Source organism: Lycium barbarum, chromosome 5, assembly GCF_019175385.1.
Source record: "Lycium barbarum isolate Lr01 chromosome 5, ASM1917538v2, whole genome shotgun sequence".
NCBI classification, from domain to species: domain Eukaryota; kingdom Viridiplantae; phylum Streptophyta; class Magnoliopsida; order Solanales; family Solanaceae; genus Lycium; species Lycium barbarum.
In genome coordinates, this window is record NC_083341.1 from 9,086,756 (window position 1) to 9,097,469 (window position 10,714).

The window sequence follows — 10,714 nt, forward strand, 5'->3', positions numbered from 1 at the left end:
AACTTTCAAATAAAAAATTATATTATATGAATATTGTGATGTAGAAAAGCCTAAACTTATTTTTTATATGATGAAAAAAAAGGATAACTTTCTTTCTCTTTTATTAATTTTTATTTAGCTATATTCGACTAAAGTGTGCGAAATCAGATCAATCTAAAATGTTTATAAAATTATACTAGGATTAATATTTGCATATTGGTGATACGTTGAACATGTTTAAGATAGTAAAATAAAACATAATTCTTTTAACTCAAAATATGTAGCCATGTTATTTTGAAAATCAATTTTTTTTTCTCAAATATTATAAATATTATAAATAATTATAACATAAAAGAAAATGAACTTAAAGATGTTGATTTCTTTCGAATTAACTACCCCTTACTAAAAATACCCATACTAATCCCTTATAATTCGTCTCGGCTAACAAAAAAAAAGATGAAAAGTTAGGCATACAATCCAAAAACACAAGATATTAAAAATGGCGGAAATAGGAAATTGCCATGTGGCTGCTGCTGTTGGAATGGGTTCAGCCCATTTTTTAAAAGACTGCTGCGGATCAGCCTGTTATTGGGCCTCGGCCCAGAGTTTACATTTGTTTTTACTTTGCTGCGGACTGGGCCTGATAAGGAAATGACTTGAGAATATTATGTTGGACTTTTAGCCCAACATCGAATGGTGGGAAAGGAGACGAGTCCCTTGGATTCGTAGGCGGAGTTCATGCAAAAAAATGAAAGAAAAAAAGATCAGTATACGATCAACCAGGTTAAACAAAAAAATACAAACTGAAAACCACTCAGTAGGCTATGTATACTAGGTATATTTAGGTATACTTACATACACACTTCGAATGAAGCATGCTTGCAACAACGCACAAAATCTAAATGAGCAAAACGTGAATAGCACAGAATACCACTGTTTTTTTTTTCCGGCTAATTCATGCAAAGACACCTTTATTCATTAGAATCCCAAAGCTCACATGATAATGAGCTAACGAAAAATACCAAAACCAAGACAACATATTAGCATTCAATATATAGTTTGGGGAGGAAGAAAGTATTATGCTTCCACAGACAACTGCTGTAAACCTGAGTAGTTAAACTGCTTAGCAAGAAACCAAGGTTAACTCCTATTCAGACCAACATTTCAATGACAACCAGGAAATCCTATAAGGCCTTTGTTTATGCTCCAGAGATGTTATTCATTCTTATGCAAATAGCACACTATCAGATCATACAGAGTCTCTTCAGAAGAAAATTAAACCCCATACCCTATATGGGTTAATCTAATTAAATCCAAAGACATCTGAATAGACAGGGAGTTCTTTGAGAAAGGAAAGATAGTGGAAAGATCCATAGAAGGACTGATGGAAAGCATAACAAAGAATGGCTAAACATGATAAGATTACATCGACATAGTGTGGCAGAAAAATCCAGACAAAAGACATGATTTTAATCTTTGAAGTACTTCCTTAATCCTTCCTGAATTCAATAAAAAGAAAATGCTGGGATATACCGAATTTGAAATAAGATAAAAAAAAATGCATCCAACCAAAATCCAAGACAGAGTTGAAAGAAAAAATGCAGCATTGTACATAGGTTCCTATTTTAACATGAACAAGTAATTCCAGTAAAAAGGGAGTAACCTGACCCAAAAATTATAAAAATACACAAATCCCTGTCATGGATATTTACTCTGAACAAATCCTATCTCACTGTATACAGGTTTTTGTCATTTCCATGTTCATGTTTGCATGTGGGTTATTAATTAACATCTTTGTTTCAAATAACTAGGGAGGCAATAAATTTAATGAAAACACATATTTCAGTTGAGAAAAGTACTTTAAATTTATCCAGTTAATTTGATTATAGTGGGGAACCTATAAAACAAGAGAATATATTATCCCTGTCATGTAGGTCCTACTACTACTTGGACTGGAAACTAACTGAAACAGGCAAGTTCATATCAATACCAAAGAAGGGAATCTCAGGAACAGTTTGTAAAAAACTAGCAAAGAAACACTACCACACCATATTAAACCAGTTTGGACATCTTTTATCATTTCGAAATTATTAAGCAACTAAAGCATGCTAAATATAAGTTTATATTTTAGATGGGATGAGTCGAAATTTAAACTAACAATAGACTTCATGCAAACAGATGGACATCTAAGAAAGGAACCTCAACAACAAATCAAATAGGTAAGCCAAGGGGTTGAACAAATCCCCATAGAATGCAGAAACTAAACAGGATCATATAAGTGAATAGCATGGATTATGTTACACTACTACTAAGCAAATACTGAACAGAGACATACTAAACATGCTGAAACTATTAATGAACGATCGACTTATAATGGGATTAACAAATGTGCTGAATTACACTAAAACACAAACTACTATAAAACAGAAGATCGATTTAGTATGTTAAATCGATATAAAAATGTTACGACTGTTGCGAACTTAATGCTTTCCGGGGGATTTTTGGCGATAAAATGAAAGCTTTTCGATTTCTATCCAATTTTCCGGCTAAAGGGATCAATTTTCTTAAGGTTTTTGTGTGGTTCAGAACTTAGTTCTTGGGGAATTTTCTCAATACCAAAAAAAATCCAGATTCTATGGGGGGTTTACCAATCCAAAAATCCCGCCTGCAACGAACATAGACATCGGTATTTATAGGGAAATCTAGGGTTTGCGAAGAAGAGAGAGAGGAGCGTGGGGGACAGATGTGGGGGACAAGCGGGGAACAGGGAGAAGTGGGAGCGGAGAAGGAGGAGGAAAGGAAGGAACGAGAGAGAGAGCGGCGAAGGGGAAGGGTCGCAGCGGAGCGGCGGAGGAAAGAAAGAAGAAGGAAAAGAATGAAGGGGAAACCCTAAAAGGGTTTCCCTCATTTTGAGCGGAAATGGGCCGGACCCAGTCCATTTGTGGACTGGGTCAAATTTTGGACTGAGTATGGAAAGAAATGGGCTAGAATTAAAAACATAGACTGGTCTAAAAATTAAGATAAAAGATATGGGCTAGTCCAAAAAATATTAGGAGTTAATCGGACTTTGATTTGGAATCCGATAAATCAAAAATACGGACTGAGTGCAAGAAATGGTTCAGCTTCTAAAATTTGAAATAAAGACCCATATTGATTAGTAATATACTGAGTATGACAAGATACAAAATGTGTAATTACTAGGACTCGGGTAATAAAATTATACGATGCTATAATAGCCGTGCAATATCATTTTAACAATAAATAAACGTTGTCATTTAATTGTGCGAAATAAAATGCGATACGTATGCAGAAATTGGTAAAAAATGCTGAAACGTAAAAACATTATAATAATACTAATAATAAAATGAAAGTAACGAATAGCGGTGATAGTAATGCTAATAATAATAATTAGTAGTAATAATAATGGTAATAATAATACTAGTAATAATGATAATAATAATAATAATAAATTAATAATAATAATAATAAATTAATAATAATGATAATAACAATGATAATAATAAATTAATAATAATAATAATGATAATAATTAATAATGATAATAATAGTAGTGGTGACGGCAGTAAAGATAATGATGGGATAAATGAAATGTCGGTATAAATAAAGGCTAATAATTATAGTAAAACATAAACATATATATTTTTTATTTTCCAAAATATTAGAAGCGTAAATAGGTATTTCGGAGGGGAAGCGGGACAAAATTGGGTGTCAACAGGCGCTGTGTTTCATGCCGCGCAGGTCAGCAGATAGACGGACCGGATTCCTAGAAGTTCTATCAGCAGTGTTGTAGCAGTGCTCCAGTTGTTCCGGAGCTCCAGTTACTTGGTACTACTTTTGTGTATATATACAGGTCCGGTAGAATCCGGCCCTTCATATGTATATGTGTACTATGTTTAGAGGCTCGTAGACAGATGTGTACGGGTAGATGTTTTGTATCTCTGAGTGTCCTTGTCGCTGTGTAATGTGCTAGTAAAGCTTACTGGCCTATGTTTATAACTATGCCACTAATGTGAATGTTCAGTAACAAAAAAAATATGGTATAGTTTATACGGCATACTTAGTAACAGGAATATGACACGAGACAAGGGTGCTCGGTACAAGTATCGGGTACTCGTCACGGCCCCTAGTCGGGTCGTGACAGTCTGGATCCGGTTGACGACGGCACCCCGCAGGACGATGTTGATCGTCATGCCCGTTTGTACCTGCTTATTATATTCGGGGGCATTTTGTTCCCGAATTCATCGGGTGCCTTTGTCAGTTTACGTTACTTGGTTTTCTTGGAGCATCTGGACCACTTGGGAGACTACAGCTGGGGCGGTGCTGTTTTGGCGTATCTTTACAGATGCCTGTGTCGAGCGTCTATTGGTGCTGTCAGAGATGTGTGTGGATTTTTTGCTCTTCTCCAGGTAATATTTAAGTGTGCGTTCCTTTAATGTCAACAAACTTCTTGAAAGGACGACTAAAAAATCGTATTTTCTAATATCGCTTACAGTTATGGGCGTGGGAGAGGATGCTGCCTTTTCAGCCTGTACCTAGGCATCACCTCGAGATTGACATGCCTTATGCGAGGAGGTGGACAGCGGGTTTTGACCGGGATGTCGATACGCACCACAGTATTCTTCCATTCCGGGACCAGCTTGATCACATGACGGACGATACGGTAAAACTATTTAAATTTACATTATTAATTTAATTAAACGTCTTTTCTACTTGGTGATCATTGATTTGTATTTATATGTTATGCAGTTATTTATATGGACACTGTACACTGCTATATTAGATGGTTTGCCCCCCTTCTGTAGGGCAGGTCAGGGGGTTTGGAGGTCGCGGTGTCCATTGATACACCTGGACATCGTAGAGGATCACATGTCCGAGCGTGTATTACGACAGTTTGGGCATAAACAGAGTATACCCCCTGATGTCCGTCATGAGCTCCGACACTACCAGCGGGACGATCAGGCTGCTGTTGATGATGATTTTTTGGCTTTTATGGATGTCCAGCTCCACCGTTGGGAGAACATGTTGGGCACTTTAGCGGTGGTCGGCCATTTGACTCCCACCGAGACTTACATGCGCTGGTATCATCAGATCACACGCTAATTGATCGGCAACCCAGCTTTGCGTCCCCCGAGGGATGTAGGATATTCAGCACTCGCGCGGCAGTACGAGGCATTGGTAAGTTTATCGTATTGAGATTTATCTAATTTCATTAATTGTTACGTTTTAAAAATAATTTTTTTTGTTTCTGTTAATCACAAATGCAGCTGGTGGCCGTACAGCGTTTACGCATCTTGAGGTTAGAGCATATGCCTTACCCTGGGCTTACGGGGCTTGCTACGGAGATGGTTAGGATTTCCAAGGATGGTATCCGCCAGGCAGGCGAGATTAGGCGCATGGCGGAGCCTGTTCCGGAGGCTGAGTATCAGGCAGCACCGGGTGCTCCCAGAGGAGGAGGCCGTGCTGCCGGAGGACGCCGTGTGCGTAGAGGACGCGGCCCTGCTGCTAGAGGACCTGGTGGTGGAGGACTGGTAGATGAGGCGGATGAGGTCGATCCCATTCCAGAGGGTGTTCACGGTCTAGTCCATCCGCAACCCTTCCAGGCCGATGGCAGCTCACCTACGTTTACGCCAGCGCTCTTACTTGCTGAGATATCCGGGTCTTCATCACAGCCGAGCCAGAATGCATACATGGAGGAGCGTGATAACGTTGATTGGGCGGCGTTACGCGCTTCATTAGCTGATGAGCGGCCTGTGAGGAATTTAGAGGGAGCCCTGATTCTTGACTTCGATGAGTTTTTGATCCCGGTTAGTATTTAAAATACTTATTTGTTCATTTAAATCATTTATTTTAAATATATCTATGTTACTCATTATTTAGTACTATTTTATATTTTAGGATTCAGCGCCAGCGGGTCCACCAGAGCCACCCACTCAGGCATTTTCTCACGGGCCTACCAAGCCAGCGATGTCTTCCCATGTGACTGTCGATCCACATGTAAGCTTTTAATTAAAATTAGTTTTATTCAATATAAGGTCAATATTTAACATACATATTTGATCATTTAAAGTACTTATTATTTCATTTTTTTCATATTTTAGGATTCGGCGCCAGTGGGTCCACAGGAGCTGCCCATTCCGGAGCATTCTCATCAGCCTGCCGAGGCAGAGGTGTCTTCTCATGAGACTACCGAGGCGCATGTAAGTTTTTTACTTAAAACTAATTTGATTCAATATAAGTTAAATATTTATTTAATTTTTATAACCTTTACTTGGACTTCGAACAGCATCTCGTCCAGGAGACTACCTCATATTCACCATCACACCCATCTCAGGAGCCTACAGACCCATCTCAGGAGCCTTCTCAGGCGCCCGTTGACACACACGTTTGATTAAATAAATAACGTTAATGTATTCAATATAAATAAGAAATGATACTAATATTTATATACTTTTCAAGTTCATCCTTCGGCGCCTGCGGTGGCGACTCCCGACGAGGAAGAGGTCGAGTTTCCAGACCAAGCTCAGCCTGAGGTTCTGAGCGTGCCAGCGGGACAAGATCCCAAGAAGAAGCACGTTCTAGTTAAGGGCGCAAGGGCTAGGGGAAGAGGAGATGATCATGACTTGGAGCGCCCGGTTATTAAGAGGAAAAAGGGCGACGGAGACGATGGCGAGGGCGGTGGGGATGGTATGAGCCTTAGGCCTAGGGATAGTCTCCGGCATACTACATGTGGGACCCATCCTCGATAGTGTATATACATTGGTGTTGTACAATTTATCGTAAATATTATACATTTTTTGCATATTTATAAATATTATCATTAGTCTTTATTATTGTTTATAGTTTCACATCCTAAATTGATAATTTAAAAAACGTGACACACTCGAAATAAAGTTAAGCATTAATTTAAAAATAAGACGAAACCCTAAAAGATAAATAACTTAAAGCTAATGACTACAAGTCTTCAAACAAAAAAGGACTTCGAGCACTTTTCAACTACTAAAATGACAATCCAAAGTATCACGTATTCTTGATGTGTTGAGCCTATTTTATTAATTGTACAAATATAACTAGAGTTCTATATAAAATATTGAAGTTTCGGAGTCTCAAAACATGATTAATATACGGTTAAACTACGTAAAAAAGATAAATTATGTAAAGAGGAGAGAGACAAAGTCCTATAACGCAGTAAAATACTGCGCTATAGGTGAGATAATCTTTTGAATAGCGCATTATTTTACTGCGTTATAACACTTAACGGCTCCGTCTCCGTTAGTGCTATAGCGCAGTAAAATACTGCGTTATGGGTACTTTTGTAACTTATTTTTTTGTTGGGGGTATTTTGGTTCAAAAAGTTTTTTTCAGAGACATTTTGGTTCCGGACTCTAAGTATGGTCTATGACACGAACATAAAAAAAATAAAAAATAAAAAATAATAATTAAAAAAAAATCTTATAAGGTAACAAAATAAGATATATCACATGAAAAGTTAAAAGGGTTATCTTCTTCTTCTTCCTTCTTCTTCTTATCTTCTCTTATCTTCTTATCTTCTCTTATGGGTCGTTTGGTGCATGGTATATGCTAGGATATCCCAGTATTATTTTTTTATACCGTGTTTGGTAGGAGGTATAAATTTATTCCAGAATAAATTTATAACTCCTACTAAACACGGTACAAAATGAAGTCTTATCCTAAGGGTGGGATATCCCACCTTATCCCACTTATCCTGGGATTATTTTATCCCATCTGGGAGATGGGATAAAATAATCCCAAGAAGTGAGATAAATTAATCCCGGAATTATAATCTCGGGATAATTTTGGATGGGATAAAATAATTCCAAGAAGTGAGATAAATTAATCCCGAAATTATAATCTCGAGATAATTTTAGCTATCTACCAAACAACAACTTATTTCTTATCTTATCTTATCTTCTTCTTCTTATTTTTTCTACTACATAATAAGTGGGAGTTAGAGGACGAACACAGCATTAAAACATTGTACAAAAAGCAAAGTAATATGTACTTTTAAAGGGTCTGTAGTACTTTCTCTCCCTTATTCTCATTTATTTAGGTTACACGTGTTAAGTTTCTTGTTTGTGCAATAACAGGTGTCTATATTTCCAAGCTTTATATTAGAAATAAATGAAGGCCTAGCTAACCGTTGAATCAATGTCCTCTTGATCGGGACACCAGATTGAATCTATTTCGGTCTTTTCCACTCTTGAACATTAGTTTGGAAATCTTCATTCTGCATATCTCCTCGTCATTTGGGTATGAGCTTCTGGGCCTAAATCGATCCCAAATGAAAGAGGCCCCTTCCGTCCAAATTAATTAAATATTTTCTATCTAACTCTTAGTAATAAATGTTCTAGAAAATAGTCAATTTTGATTAAAATATATTTATTAGAGAGAGATAGGGGTAAGATAATAAAATACATTTTTTATCTATGATTCTTAAGGAGCGTGCAAAAGGGAAAGTGACAAGCAATATGGAACAGAGGGAGTATATATTTTATCATAATATTCATATTTATTGGTGTAAGTTTAAAAATGAGTAATTAATGTGAAGGGTAAATATAATAATAAGAACAAAGATTTCTTTGTCTTGATATGTTAACGTGGACAAGTAAAAGTAAACGGAGGGAGTGACTTTTATCCTCGTTTTTCTTCTTTGTCAATACTTTAATCGTGAAGAGAGGACGAACAATAGCAGTGCAAATTTGTACCAAAAGTTATATAAATTATACACTTCTACCAACTATTTTTTTATCCCTCTTGGACATATGTCATAGTACTGAGTATTTATTCTTTTCTCATGTATACACGTATGTACTTTAATTTTAATTTTCCTACACATAACTTGTCCACTTATGACTTTTTAAGTTCTTTAAGAATTAATAAATGAAGTATATATTTTATCATAATATCCATATTTATTGGTGTATAGTCTCAATAGCCTCAGAAAATGATTTGAAAATGAGTAATTAATGTCCAGGTAAAATAAGAAGAAGAAAAATTTCTTTTTTTTGATATGTTAACGTGGACAAGTAAAAGTGAAGAGAGAGAGTGACTTTTATTCCCGTTTTCCTTCTTTGTGAATACTTTACTTATTTTACTCTCCTTTGCTGTCTCTAATTATTGTTTCTTTACATTTATAAAATGTATTACTTTATATTTTTATTTCGGAATTAAAATTTGGTGATTTACGATATAACATATATCTTTCTAATTTTTATTTATTTGTAACCATTTTTTTAATCTATAATTGTTACTATAAAAAATTATATTATATTTTAAATTAATTTAATAAAAATATTTTATTAGTTTTGCTTTTAAAAAATCCAATATATACAACAATGGTTATTATGTTTGGATCTGAACAGTTAGTTAATTGAAATAGATATCAACTTGTCGGTATACATATAAGATATTAAAGAATTTAAAAGAAAAAATTTAGAATCAAAATATTAATGTTTCCTCATATTTTTACTAATTTTCTTTCACATCGATGAACAACTTTCATTGTCATGACAATGAGAGAAAAGTCCGGCTCCTTTCATCTCAAAGACTTAATTTCATCATTTGTTTTTAATTTTTAACATCCATTTTTTAATTATAACTAAATTGATGGTACATAAAATACATTTTGTATATGTTGCTATATATAATAACAATTAGAATGTTTTTAAAAGTTATTTTCAAAATACAAACCTTACAGACTGGCTAATTAAAGTAAATAGACATATTCGACCCGTGCATCGCACGGGCATGTATTGCTAGTCTTATTTAGAAGCGAGAGTTGGGTTGGACGAACTCTGCTCTAAGCATTGTACAAAAAGTAATACTCGCTCTGTTTCAATTTATGTGAACGTATTTCCTTATTAATTTTTGCCAAAAAGAATGACATCTTTCTATATTTGGAAACAATTTACCTTTATGCAATGATTTATAGCCACACAAAATATATGTGACTCATTTACACCACAAATTTAAAAGTCTTCTCTACTTTCTTAAACTTCGTGCCCAATATAAATTGAAACAGAGGGAGTATAAATTGTACATAAGGGGAGGGACGAACAGGGGCAATTTTGGAATATCAAATGTTATTAATTTGTACATCATGGACAAACAGTCAAACACATGTCCCTCCTGTTAAACACGTGGTCTAACTCTCTGTCGAACACGATCTTCTAACTAGAGACTAGGAGCCTGTTTGGATGGGCTTATGCCTATAAGCTGAAAACAGCTTATAAGCCAAAAAAAAAAAATTAGACTACCCCAACTTATTTTTTTTAGCTTATAAACTGTTTGCAGCTTATAAGCTGCTTTAGATAATTTAAGTCAAATGGGCCTAATTATTTTTTTGAGCTTATTTTAAGCACAAAATGACTTTAAGCTGGCCAGTCAAACACTCAAAAAAACTGAAAACAGCTTATAAGCAACTTATATGCAACTTATAAGCCAATCCAAACGGGCTCTAGATAGATCGTTTTCCTTTTCAATGGTCTTGTGTATTGAATTTGTGGTGTTCTGGTTGAATTGTTTGTCTTTGATAGTTTTCTTTGTCTGTTCATTTCTGTTGTGATGCCTATCTTTTCCTTTGTGTTGTTTAATTATCCCTGAAGGCGGAGAAATGAGAATATGTCCGAGTTATGCTAAATTAATTCTTGGTGACCATCTAAAATCTTTGATTCTATCTTGTGTAGCCTATTGATGT